The sequence below is a fragment of the Perognathus longimembris genome, chromosome 18 (genome assembly GCF_023159225.1).
Source record: "Perognathus longimembris pacificus isolate PPM17 chromosome 18, ASM2315922v1, whole genome shotgun sequence".
Lineage (NCBI taxonomy): Eukaryota > Metazoa > Chordata > Mammalia > Rodentia > Heteromyidae > Perognathus > Perognathus longimembris.
The window spans coordinates 30,599,559-30,613,427 of record NC_063178.1 but is presented as its reverse complement, the minus strand read 5'-3'; the positions used below and the strand labels follow the sequence as shown (position 1 = coordinate 30,613,427).

The following is a 13,869-nucleotide window of genomic DNA, read 5'->3' as shown; positions in this document are numbered from 1 at the left end:
CTACTATTCCATTTTATCTCTCTCCTGTACAGTCTTCATCTAATCATGTACCAGAGGCCTCTCTAGTGGAACCGTGTCTCTTTGATACTGTGAACAGTATTACAATGGCCATGGAGTGGAGATACCTCTGTTATATGGACTCAGTTTACTTTAGAAATAAATCAGAAAACTGGATAGCATCACTACATTGGTATTCTGTGTTTCTTTTTTGAGAAAGTTTGATCCTATTTTTTGTAGTGTTTGCTTCTACAATCCAATACTCTATGAGTTTCTGGTTCCTTACCTTCTCCACAAGTAAGTTGCATTTGCTAGATTTTTATTAATGCTGAGAGTGTTTTTGTAGTGTTTCTCAGCTATTCATTTGTTTGGGGATGTTTTTATTCAGGTAATTTTCCCATTTAACAATCAGACCATCTGTGTCGTTTTTTTCTTGTTATTAAGTTTTTAATACATTGCATTTCATGGATATTTATCCTTCTAGTAAATTAAAGACCTGAGCTCAATATCCAGTACTGCCAAAAACATAATAATAGGTACAGCCAAGCTAATAGTAATCCTGTGGGGGTGGACTTTTCCATCCCAACAGCCTATACACACAGAGACCGACTAGAAAACTACAGGCATGTGTGCACACGCACCTCCGATTTCACAAACCCTTGCCCTCTGGTGTAGAACATCTCAAGTCCTTCAGGCTTCATTTGACAAATGGTATTATATGGAGGTGCAAACCATATATTCTTTTAATTTTTTTATTTAAGTGATTATACCAAAGTGTTTTCAATGCTACAAGTCAGATTGTGAGCACAACGCATCTTGGTCAATGTCACACCTTCTGCTGTTTCCCATCTGAAAGCTATTCTAAACCACTTGTACTGTACTAACAATGGAACATAGGACAACACTACCAAGTAAAAGGTTTTCAATCAATAAAATGTCCTTTGCCTTTCAAAAGCCAGGATCATTCTCACAGCTGCAATTCGGGAAAAGTGCCTGGAGCACATGTATTTGGAAATAGTTTGGATTCATTAGATAATTGGACACAGAAAAAGAGAAAATGGAGTTAAAGCAACCTGCTTCAAAGAAATCTATTTCAGAGAAAGTATATATATATATATATATATATATATATATATATACATACATATATGTATATATGTGTGTGTGTATGTGTATGTGTGTATGTATATATGCATTTATGTATACACACATATACATATATCTAGCTACAATTTATCTCTGAAAGCTGGGTGAAAGCAAAGTAATCACATGGTCTCTAGATGAGCATGAATAAAAGAAACCCCACAACACAGACATACCATCAGTGTATAATAACATACACTATAACATGCCACCAGTGTATTATAATATACATTATAACATACCATAAGTGTATAATAACATACAATATAACACGCCATCAGCCGATGCCATCTTGCCTCATTCCTGAAGCATTTTAGGAAAGTTCACTTTAGTTCAAATTAGAAGAACTTCTTATGAAAATGAAAAGTATTAAGTCATATTAAGATGATCCTCAATCTCAGGATGTCAACCACCACATTTTTAACTCTGAGGACTAAAAATCGCCCATTAAATAAATGTTATCCACCCTCCCACAGTGTTGCCAAGTGGTTGGTGTCCCATGTACTCTATACGCTCTAAGGTGAAAATGACTTCTGATGAACACAGTGAGACAAACAGTTCTCCAGGCTGGGAACACAAGACTCATCTACTTTTGGTTGGCATGCTTCATAAAACACCAGTGTGAGTAATGGAAGTCATCCCGCAAATGCCCGAGTATGAAATGGAGCCAGCTCACGGTGGGCGAGGAGTGGGGCTGGGAGGGAGGAGGAGAAGGATGGAGGGGACATTGATCAAGATGCACTGAGCTTCTGTACTGACATGAAAATTGAAACCCCTTTGTGCAACTGCTTAAAGATAGTTATTAAAACTGGACATAACGCAGTTTTCAGTAGCGTGCCAGACCTTCAGATTCCCTTTCCACCCAGCCTCACCGGCTCCCCTCACCCTGGCACAAAGTGGAGAGTCGGCTCCTCTTGTTGCTCCGCGGGGGGACTGGAAGCGAGGGGTCGTGGAGATGAGGGGCAATGCTGCAGCCAGCTGGGGCCACCCAAGGAAAGGGCTCCCGCCCGCCTGCCCTCCCTCTCGAAACCATGGGGAAGAACCCAAGCCCGCCCAGCCTGCACCCACTGGCAAGGATTTCTTTTGCACATGTGGCTTTCAGATATAAAATGTGACCATGTGTATACATCTAGAGATTTCACCTCTGCATCTATTGAGGTCCATTCTTACAATTGTCAAGAGTGGCTAAGCAGCCCTGTGATTGCACATCCAGGTGGTTTATTTATCTTTCAACTTATCAGACGTCTGGGCAACCCGAGCTGCTAGTGGATGCGGGACACTTGGTTTGCACATTTCCCTTTAGGGAACTGCTGTCACACCTGTTTTGCCTCTTCCAGTGGTCATACTCTGTCTTAGAATTCTTCTTGTTTTCCAGAAAGAGGCTGATGACTCGCCTTCCAAGGCTATGGGTCTATCTCTCTGACTCACAGATGTTTGGAGATCCGAACCACTGATGTCCAGAGAGCCTCTGTGGTCATCTAATCTGCAATGGCCCACCTCCGTGACCTACAAAACAGTGATGTCCAAATTCACTCCTGTTCATCCTTGCAGCATACATGCACAAATGTGCTTTATAGTCTTCACATCTTTCCTTAATTCTGTAAGGGTTGTAAGTCAAAGAAAAGCCCCCTGAGGTTGACACATTTCCATAGCATTTTATTTAGGAGTTAGTGTAAAATTATACTTTCCTGAACTGTCAGGAATGTCCTTTCTCTTTAACATGTTAATTTTTAAATAGTTTTGAGGGCCAGATTAAATTTTTATTCATCACAAAACCTTTTGCTTGTTTTTTGTTGTTTTTCATTTATTTATTGTTAGTGTAAGGTTACAGTAAGTTAGATAAAGAGTACAATTCTTTTTGCACAATGTCCCCCCTTTCCTTGCTCTCTCTCCCAGTTTTCCCCTCCCAACTCCACTCACAAGTTGTTTATTTCATTGTCAACAGTGAGTGCTTCAGTGAGGAACACAGTTGCATTCGTTCACCCTTTGTTCCCTCCATTTCTGTGGCCCACCATTTGCCCTTCCAAAGACAGATAAATGAACAAACAAGACAGAAAAGTTTGCTTAGATCCTGCCTCTGGTCACTCCAGATGTTCACGAGACATGCCTGGCCAAGGTTGGTTAAGAATGAACATGAGTGCTCCCTTCAGCAGCACATATACTAAAATTGGAATGATACAGAGAAGATTAGCATGGCCCCTGCGCAAGGATGACACGCAAATTCGTGAAGCGTTCCATATTTTTAAGAGCAAATTCTGAATTCAGCCAAATCGAAGAAAGAAATTTTCTACAATGGGACGAGGATTCGAATAACAGCTGACCTATCCACACAAACTTACCAAGCACGAAGTGTGTGGAAGAACACCATGCAAGTACTTTAGGCTAACAATATGCAACCTCGGATCAAATATCTAGCGAAATTGGAGTTCACATTCGAAGGGAAAACCAGATCTTTCCACACCAAAGAGGAGCTAAAGGAGTATGTGAATAAAAAACCAGCCCTACAGCGAATTCTAAGAGGGGATCCCCAGCCAACAAAGATCGTACAAGACACTCAGACAGAAACAGAAAGAAACTACAATAGCCAAAGTCCAACAGAAGGAACAGCTCACTAAGGCAAGAAAAAAAAAGAGGAACAAACAGCCCAACAAGAAAATGGAAGGACGGGGCTGGGGATATAGCCTAGTGGCAAGAGTGCCTGCCTCGGATACACGAGGCCCTAGTTTCGATTCCCCAGCACCACATATACAGAAAACGGCCAGAAGCGGCGCTGTGGCTCAAGTGGCAGAGTGCTAGCCTTGAGCGGGAAGAAGCCAGGGACAGTGCTCAGGCCCTGAGTCCAAGGCCCAGGACTGGCCAAAAAAAAAAAAAAAAAGAAAAGAAAATGGAAGGAGAAAAAAACACCCTTATCCTGTTCTCTTTAAATGTAAATGGTTTAAACTCTCCAATAAAGAGGAGCAGACTGGCAGGATGGATCCGCAAACAAATAGTTGACATCTGCTGCCTACAAGAGACCCACGTTACAGCAAGAGACAAAAACAGGCTCCGAATGAAAGGATGAAGCAAGATCTACCAAGCAAACGCACCTACCAAAACGGCAGGGGTAGCCATTCTGATCTCAGACAAGCTGGACTTTTCATTAAAATCAACTCAAAAAGACAAAGAAGGACACTACATATTAATACAAGGAAAAATCCAGAATCAAGACATCACAGGGATAAATGTATACTCACCAAACAAAAGAGGTCCTACATATGTCAAGCAAATTCTCACAGAATTACAGAACAAGATAGACACAAACACAATCTTAGTAGGTGACCTTAATACCCCACTCTCTCCAAGAGACAGATCCAACACCCAGAGGATTAGCAAGGGAGCTGAGGACCTAAGTAATACCATATCCCAAATGGATCTGACAGACCTATACAGAATCTTCCACCCTACAGAGACCCAATACACCTTCTTTTCAGCAGCCCATGGATCATATTCCAAAATAGACCACGTCATAGCCCACACAAAGAACCTCAGCAAATACAAAAGTATTGACGTCATCCCACGTATTGTATCTGATCACAGTGGATTAAAGGTAACCCTCAACAACAAAGGATACCACAGAGGCTATACACACCCTTGGAGGCTAAACCCCACACTGCTATCCAACACTTGTGCCACAGACCAAATTAAAGATGAAATCAACGAATTCATAAACCACAATGACAATGAAAACACATCACAAAGAAACCAATGGGAGGGGCAACATCATTGCCCTCAGCACTCACATTAAAAGAATGGAAGCAGAGCAGGTGAATAACCTCACAATGAAACTAAAACAACTGGAGAAACAAGAAATGACAGAATCTAAAACGACTAGGAGGGGAGAGATCACAAAGATTAAAGAAGAGATAAATCTGATTGAAAATAGAAAGACCATTCAACAAACAAATAAGACTAAAAGCTTGTTCTTTGAGAAAATAAATAAAATTGACAGGCCCCTCACAAAACGTACAAAAAAAGAAGAGAAGAGACTCACATATGTAAAATCAAGATCTCCACCAGAAAAATTACAGCAAGTACACACGATATTCAAACAATCATAAGGAGCTATTTCTAAAACCTCTACTCACCAAAAAACAATAATTTTACAGAAATGGATCAATTCTTAGAGAAGTACAAACTGCCCAAACTGAACCAAGAAGAAATAAATCAACTAAATAAACCAATAACTTACAGTGAGATACAGGAGGTAATCAAGAACCTCCCTACTAAGAAAAGCCCAGGCCCAGATGGATTCACCAACGAATTCTACAAAACCTTTAGTGATGAGCTAATACCAATACTCCTCAAACTCTTCCGTGAAATAGAAACAGAGGGAGAAATCCCAAACTCATTTTATGAAGCTAATATAATACTCATTCCCAAACCAGGCAAAGACCCAACAAAAAAAGAGAACTACAGACCAATATCACTAATGAACACAGACGCAAAGCTCCTTAATAAAATATTAGCTAACAGGATCCAGAAACTGATCAAGAAAATTATACATCATGACCAAGTAAGCTTCATCCCACAGTCACAAGGATGGTTCAACGTCTGTAAATCAATCAACGTAATTCACCACATAAACAGATCTAAAATTAAGAATTACATTGTTATCTCAGTTGATGCCCAAAAAGCCTTTGACAAAATACAACATCCATACCTATTAAAAGCTTTGGAGAGAACAGGACTAGATGGAATATTTCTCAAAACAATAAAACTCATATACAACAGACCAACTGCTAATTTCATATTTAATGGAGAGAAACTTAAATTATTCCCCCTAAACTCAGGAACAAGACAAGGATGCCCACTCTCCCCACTTCTTTTCAACATAGTGCTAGAATCCCGAGCCATAGCAATAAGGCAAAAGGAGGACATCAAAGGGATCCACATTGATACAGAGGAAATCAAACTATCCCTATTCACAGATGACATGATCTTATATCTGAAGGACCCAAAAACCTCAGTACCCAAACTCCTACACCTAAGAAACCAATTTGGCAAAGTAGCAGGATACAAAATCAATCCACAAAAGTCAGCAGCTTTTCTGTACACCAGCAATATACAAACAGAAAAGGAAATTATGGAAACAATTCCATTTACAGTAGCCAAGAAAAGAATAAAATACCTAGGGATCAACTTAACCAAGGACATGACGGACCTATTTAACGAAAACTATAAAAATCTAGTAAGGGAAATCAAAGAAGACACAAGAAGATGGAAAGATCTCCCATGCTCATGGGTAGGCAGAATCAATATAGTGAAAATGGCCATATTGCCCAAATTGTTATACAAATTCAATGCATGCCCTATCAAAATCCCAGCCACATTCTTCACTTAAATAGAGAAAGCAATCCATAAATTCATATGTAACAGCAAAAAACCTAGAATAGCCAAAGCAATTCTAGGCAAAAAAAAAAAAGCAGTGCAGGAGGTATCACAATACCAGACTTCAAGCTCTACTACAAGGCCATCATAACAAAAACAGCATGGTATTGGTATAAAAACAGATCGGAAGACCAATGGATTAGAATTGAAGATACAGAAATAAAACTGCACCCTTACAGCCTGCTGATATTCGACAAAGGAGTTAAAGACATATAATGGAATAAACATAGCCTCTTCAACTACTGGTGCTGGGAGAACTGGGCAGCCATATGCAGAAAACTCAAAGTAGACCCAAGCCTATCACCGTGCACCAAGAGCAACTCAAAATGGATCAAGGACCTCAATATCAAACCTGAATCCTTGAAACTAACTACTGAAGGACAGAGTAGGAAAGACGCTAGAACTTATAGGCACAGGAAGGAACTTCCTGAATAGAGTCCCAGGGGCACAACAAATAGGGGAAAGACTCGACAAATGGGACTACTACAAATTAAAAAGTTTCTGCACAGCTAAGGACATAGCTATCAAAATAGAAAGACAGCCAACGATATGGGAAAGGATACTTAACAGCACAGCAACAGACTGAGGCCTGATATCTGTCATCTACTGAGAACTCACAAAACTAAGCCCCTCCAAGCCCAATAAACCTATTAGGAAATGGGCAAAGGAGCTAAAGAGAGACTTCACAAGAGAAGATATAAAAATGGCAAAAAAACACATGAGGAAATGCTCATCATCCCTTGTAGTAAAGGAAATGCAAATAAAAACAACCCTGAGATACCACCTTACCCCAGTTAGAATGGCCTATACTCTGAACTCAGGCAACAACAAATGCTGGAGGGGGTGCGGGGAAAGAGGAACCCTTCTTTATTGTTGGTGGGAGTGCAAATTAGTACAACCACTTTGGAGAACAGTGTGGAGGTTTCTCAAAAAGCTCAATATAGACCTACCCTATGACCCAGCCATACCACTCCTAGGCATCTATCCTAAACAGCAAACCCCAAGATATCAAAAAGACATTTGTACTTCCATGTTTATCATGGCACAAGTCACAATAGTCAAAATATGGAAACAACCCAGATGCCCCTCCACAGATGAATGGATCCAAAAAATGTGGTACTGATAGACAATGGAATACTGCACAGCGATTAGGAATGGTGAAATATTGTTATTCACAGGGAAATGGTCAGAACTCGAACAAATAATGTTGAGCGAGACAAGCCAAGAACACAGAAAACAAAGGAGCATGATCTCCCTGATGTTAACAAAGGGAGACGGAGAGACAGTAGAGACAATGTCTGTGAAACCAAAAACTGCTTGTCAAATAGTATTCCCCACAGGATTGGGGCAGCGACCCAACAGTATGTAACTAAAACCACACAATTACTCAACATATAAAGGTAAAAAATTGACCTCTCAGGGGAATACAATAGCTCAAAAGCTATGTATGTACGTTCATATAAGACTACTGTCGACATATGGTCTAATATCGACATTACATTTAAAGCCCTAGGCGAACTTTCTTGGGCGAGGCCACATGGCTACTGTATATGTTCTTGATACATTGTATATTGTATATATGTCTACCTGACCTAGAGAAGGGATAGAAAAACAGGGCGTAAGATATCACAAGAAATGTACACACTGCCCTACTATGAAACTGTACCCTTTTTGCACAACACCTTGTCAAAAAATTTGTGTTCAATTAATAAATAAATTTTTAAAAAAGAAAAAAATTTAAAAAAAAGAATGAACATGAGCAAATTTCTCTAACTTTCTTTAAAAAAAACTATACAGCTTTACTACTGAATGACAAAGTTTGGATTTTCACATATAAGTCATGAAGACAATCTGCCTGCTGAAGAAAACGCAGGTCCTTGTACTACAGGACAGGAAGATAAAGCTAGAAATGTGGAGGGGACAAGGAAAGACATTGGAAAACATGGTTTGCCCCCAGAAGAGAACACAGCGACTTGGTTTCTTTATTTTCCGTTTTGTCTTTCTCTTCCTTCCTGCCTCTTCTAACGCTTACGTTCTGTGCCTGTTGAATCTTGACAAAGCAAACATATGAACTAGCTTTTCCTTTTCCTTATCACCTTCTCTGCCAGGTCTGCCCTCCACCAGTCCCTTGGTTGGCAGTGTTAATTTCCCAGAGGTGGGTACGCAGCCTCAGGAGGAAATGAAGCTCAGACGTCCTGGAAATTACATCGAGCCGTGCACTGTGGCTTGCAGCTGTAACCTTTGCCACTCAGGAGTCTGAAATCTGAGCATTGTAGTTTGAAACCAATGCAGGGGGAAAAAAGAAAAAGAATCCACGAGGCTTCTATCTCCAATTAAAGCAGCAAAAAGCACAAAGTGAAGGAGTCGCTGAAATGATGGAGAACTGGACTTGAACTGAAACACTAGGCCAGACCATGAGGAGCTGACTCCAAGGGCAAAACACAACTGGCACCAGAGCATGCTGTCCACCTCAGAGCCAAATCCGTCCTCGGAATGAGTTCCCCCCTCCCCATTTCTTTGCCCCCCTTCCTGTGGGCCTCTGTCCATCTCTGAGTGGGTTTGGGGGTGTGTGGATTGGTTTGGCCCCTGCCACATCCTCCCAGCACCCTGGCCAAGCCTCCTTCTCCCCCATCCAGCTGCGGTTCCTCCACCCCTGAGTGGGCAGCCACCGCCCAGCCCACAGTGGCGGATCAGAGCTCTCTCTCAGCAGTCAGCATCCTCTTTATTTGAGCTCCAGTCCACACGGAAGACAGGCGTTTCAGGGTGTGTCGGCTTTCAGTCTCTGTAAAACACTTAGGCCTGCAGTTAGCTTACTCAAGTCCTTCCCTGGCTCCTATTTTGTTGCATGATGTTCTTTTCAGTGTATTTCCTTATGCAGCTGGATTCCATGCTACTTTGGAGATAGGTATCTGAAAGCACTGTTTGGGGTAGGTGACTTTCTCAACACTAAGAATGAAAGCGGGGCACTGGGGGCTCATGCCGGCAATCCTCACTCCTCAGCAGGCTGGGACCTGAGGACTGAGGCTGGAAGCAGTGAGGAAAATACATGAGGATCGTATCTCCAATTAACCAGCCAAAAGCCGGTCAAATGGAATAAATGAGCCCAGGGGCAGTGCCCAGACCCCGGTCGTTTGTCCTACCACCAGCATATGCACACAAAATTAAGCGTAAAGTGAGATGAGAGTGAGTTTGAGATAGTGCACCTTAAAAGATCTGAACAAAATATGAGCTAATGTAATCACAACCAGCACCGACACAGAGCACGCCTTCACGTTGTTGGTAAGTTTCCTGTCTACAGGGACTTGAGCAGCCTCTCTTCCCTGGCTGCCTCTGTTGTTCCCCTTGGCTATTGGCTGTCAAGGGATTGGCAGCCTGAAAGCATCACTGTGAGCCAAGGCATCTGCACCCAGGGTGCTCGCCCCATGCAGGGCCGGTTGCTGACACACCTGCACAGCCAAGCCGTGCACTGAGTGGGACTCCTGACGCCATCGAGGCAAGCTCCCTGTTCCTAGATCCCAAGAGATGACACCGTCTCAGGCACCTGGGCATCAGAACTGGACAATGTCTCTTCAGAACATTTCCAAGTTGCTAACAATTCATTACACATGCCCCTCCTTTCCCTCCCCTCAGGCATACATATTAACCCTGGAGAAAGTGGCCCGGAGCTCTGAAGTCAGGCTGGGAATTTTTCATTGACCCTTCTTAATAGTAACTCACCCTGCGCCGTATTAGTAAAGACACATCTATAGCTGCAATAAGGAAATAAAAACAACTGTGGGTCCTTGTGTGTCTTAACAAAGCGGGCAATGTTCATACATATTTCTACTTACATGTGTCCAGGATTTCTTCATTCTTGCCTGTAACGTGTGATAAAGCTCCAACGGCATACATAAACCACCTCCTCGACCACGGAAGTAATGTGGCACCGTGTGGTCTTTCGCTGGAGATCCTGGATGACGTTCCCAGCCTGCATTTGGTCTGCCTTCCTCCCATACACTTCGTGTCTCTTTCTGTTTCACCTCTGACTTCACATACTTGTGGATTAACATCAGCATGTTTCCATCCTTAATATAGACTTATAAGTGAACCGGACCTCTCATTACCTCCTGCTTACAGCAATAACACTGTGATTATTCAAGGCAGGAAGTGGGGTATTGTGGTGTACCCTGGGTGCTTTTTCCATAAATGAACGGATGCCATGACACCTCTAAAATGTCAAGGTTTCACTATTGTCGTGTGTCTGACTGGAGCATCCGATAGTTCCTGGGATGGCCAATGCTAGTGCTCCCGTCTTCTTGAAAGAGGACTTCAGTCTTCAACGTGCAAAGACTATTCTTTGTTTATTTACTTTATTTTCTTGTGTGTTGGAACTGGTACGATAGCTTAAACTCAGAATACGGGTGTTGTTGCTTAGCTTTATCTAGTGCTTGGCCACTGGAACTGGCTTTTTGGTGATTCGTTGGAGATGCGAGTCTAATAAAAGGATATTCCTGTCCGGGCTGACTTCCCATTGTGATCCTCAGAACTCAACTTTCCGAGTAGCCAGAATTACAGGCGTGAGCTACACTGGTGCTGGACTCCTACAAAGAAGATCCTCATTGGAACTGTTGATTCTGTTATCATCATAATATTCATTACAGGCACCTTGAGGATAATTAGTTGCCGTCTTTACATGCTGCCATTCGAATCCCTCCACTAGCAGGCTTTTGAGAGCAATGTTAAACAGAGAGGAGCTGAACACCACGCCCCTCCCCTGTGTGAGCGGAGGCTGCAGACTCAAGGCTGATGTGTGGACCAAGGCTATGGTGGTCTCTGGATCAAGACTAGGAATGTCTGTCTGTCTGCCTGTCTGTCTGTGCTCCTGGACTAAGCAGCACGGCCACCAGGAAAGCGGAAAGCTTGATCCTCGGGGATCACACAGGACAGCCACCAGCTTTATTCCTGAGTGCAGGTGGGTGATCAACCCAGCTCGCAATGGCCGAACAGCCCAGGATGGATCCCAAGTCTAGCTCTGAGCTGGACTGCTGAGCTATGGTGGTGTTCATTTAGCATCCTCGTTGCCTGTGTTTCCCAGTGCACCCACCAACCCAGGAGGAGTGGAAGGGGAGGCGTCCTAGCCTCGCTTTTCTGCTCGCCTTTCCTGCTGGCAGGGCTGGAGGGGGAAGTTCCCTGGCTGCCCCCTGGCTGCCTGCAGGACGCCTCTTCTCACCCGGTTGCCTTGTCACACACAGCCCAGTCCCTGGCGCCCAGCTCCCCGGGGTGGCCACCTTTGCCGTTGCACTGACGGCTCCCCTCTGCCTGGTCCAAGGCAGACATTTAGGTGGATTTTAGGTGTGTACAGTCCTTTGATAACTCACTCTCTGCCTTTTATTAAAGGTGCCAGCACAGAACATCCACACCACATCTTGTGAATGTAGTATCGACCATCCTATTTTTAAGAGACAAAAGGGGGGAGAAATCTAAACTAATACCCTCAAAATGCATGTGTGTGTATGTGTGTGTGTGTGCGTGTGTGTGTACGCATTCACATTGCAATTTCTACATTCATCAATAGGACTGAATTCCTTGAAAGTGCTGGTGGATCAATGCTGTTTGTGTTGAGTTGACTTCCTTTCCTGTATTGGAAGTGTTCTGGAGGTGGCGAACAAGGAAGGCTGGAATGGGAATATCTTTACCAGGCTTACCTGCTAGCTGAGCAGTGTGCTTTCGTTTGCTAGTTATCCTAAATTCGTTGTTCACTTCTTCAATATGTCTTCAAGATGCTGCTCATGAAGAAGACGGGGCAGAAGCCAGGCCTAGTGGATGCTTTGCTCCTCATGAGGCTGAGATCTGAGAATCCAGGCATGAAGCCCCCAGGCAGACAAAACTGAGAGACTCCTTTCTCCCGTTAATGGGAAACAAACCAATCAACAATAAAACGAATGGAGAGCCTGCCCGGCCTCAAGTGCTAGGGCACCAGCCTCGAGTGAAATAGCTAAGTGAGAGCAAGAGGCCCTGAAGGAAAAAGATCCCAGCTTAGACCCCAGTCCCGCTTTGCACTTCAACACTCAGGAAATTCCCATTTATGTTTTCATTTCCAGCATTTCCTCTTCATTCTAGACCCATGATTCTAATAACTCATCTCAGAAGAAGAAGTTGAGATTAAGCTTAATACATTCTGCCACCGTTGGTGGTATGGCCGGAATCGGCTCTGACATGTTTGGTGGTGTGGCAGGAATCAGCTCTGACATGTTTGCTGGTGTGGAAGGCTGAGGTTCTGGTGCATTTGGTGGTATGGTAGGGCTCAGCTCGGTGTCATGAGGGAAGTAGTATCAGCTTGAATGCACAAGTCACCTCAGTTTTTCAGTGACATTGGCCTGAGGGTCATGTATTGAAGTAATCACTAACATGTTTCTCAATAAAACAGAAAGCCTTAATAACATGTGCAGAATTTCAGTAAAAGGTAGAAATTCTATGAAACAGCTGTGATTGGCTGGCTTGTGGCTATAATAGAGATATTATCTTTCAAGGCATTTATCTTTCAGAAATGCTGCAAAGGTAAGATTGACGATTCAAAGACATTTTCCTCTGAATTTAAAGGTTTTAAATTAAATCCTATACTCCAGTCAGATTGGTAATTTTTAAAAGAATTTTCTTCAATAATCTCTTAAAGCATAAAAATAAGTTCTCCTGTTTAAGGCTATTGAGGGTCAACTGATTATGAAGTGAAGTACAAATGTCAGTGGGATTTTCACTGTGATGGTGATATTTTTGCAATTCATAGTGGGGTTTTGTTTAGATTTGCTTTTCTTGCATGGTTATGTATTTCATAGGTAGACCAGCCTCCCTCTATTTTAATTTTTCTTTAAGCCTAGTTATTGTTTCACCATGATTTTGAAGCATACAGGATATTTCATTAAAGTATTTGCAGCACTGAAATAGGAACATTAGTCCATCAAAGTCCCAATGATTGTCTAAGCCACTCCTGCTAAGTCACCCTTGCTCACAGAGCTCTTTCTTCAACAAATGACAATAAAAATGGTTCATATTCTTTGAAAAGTAAAGGAGGAGTCATTTTTAAATTCTTCCCTGTATGTACCTGTTGTGTGGCCACTCCAGAGAGTATTTACTGATTCATTGTGTGCAGCTGTTTATCCACAGGTCTCCTCCTATGGGCCTTCACCTCCTCCTCCACACACTCCTTCCTCCCTCCCTCCCTCCCTCCCTCCCTCCCTTCCTCCCTCCCTCCCTCCCTCCCTCCCTCCCTTCCTTCCTTCCTTCCTTCCTTCCTTCCTTCCTTCCTTCCTTCCTTCCTTCCTTCCT

The 13,869-nt window shown here is 42.8% G+C and overlaps 1 non-coding gene across 1 annotated transcript; it reads left to right on the top strand.

Annotated features, from left to right (window-relative positions):
* Window positions 1-3,277: 3,277 nt before the first annotated feature.
* Window positions 3,278-3,384, top strand: LOC125367357. The gene has a single exon (XR_007214055.1). It is a non-coding gene; the product is annotated as a U6 spliceosomal RNA (small nuclear RNA).
* Window positions 3,385-13,869: the final 10,485 nt, after the last annotated feature.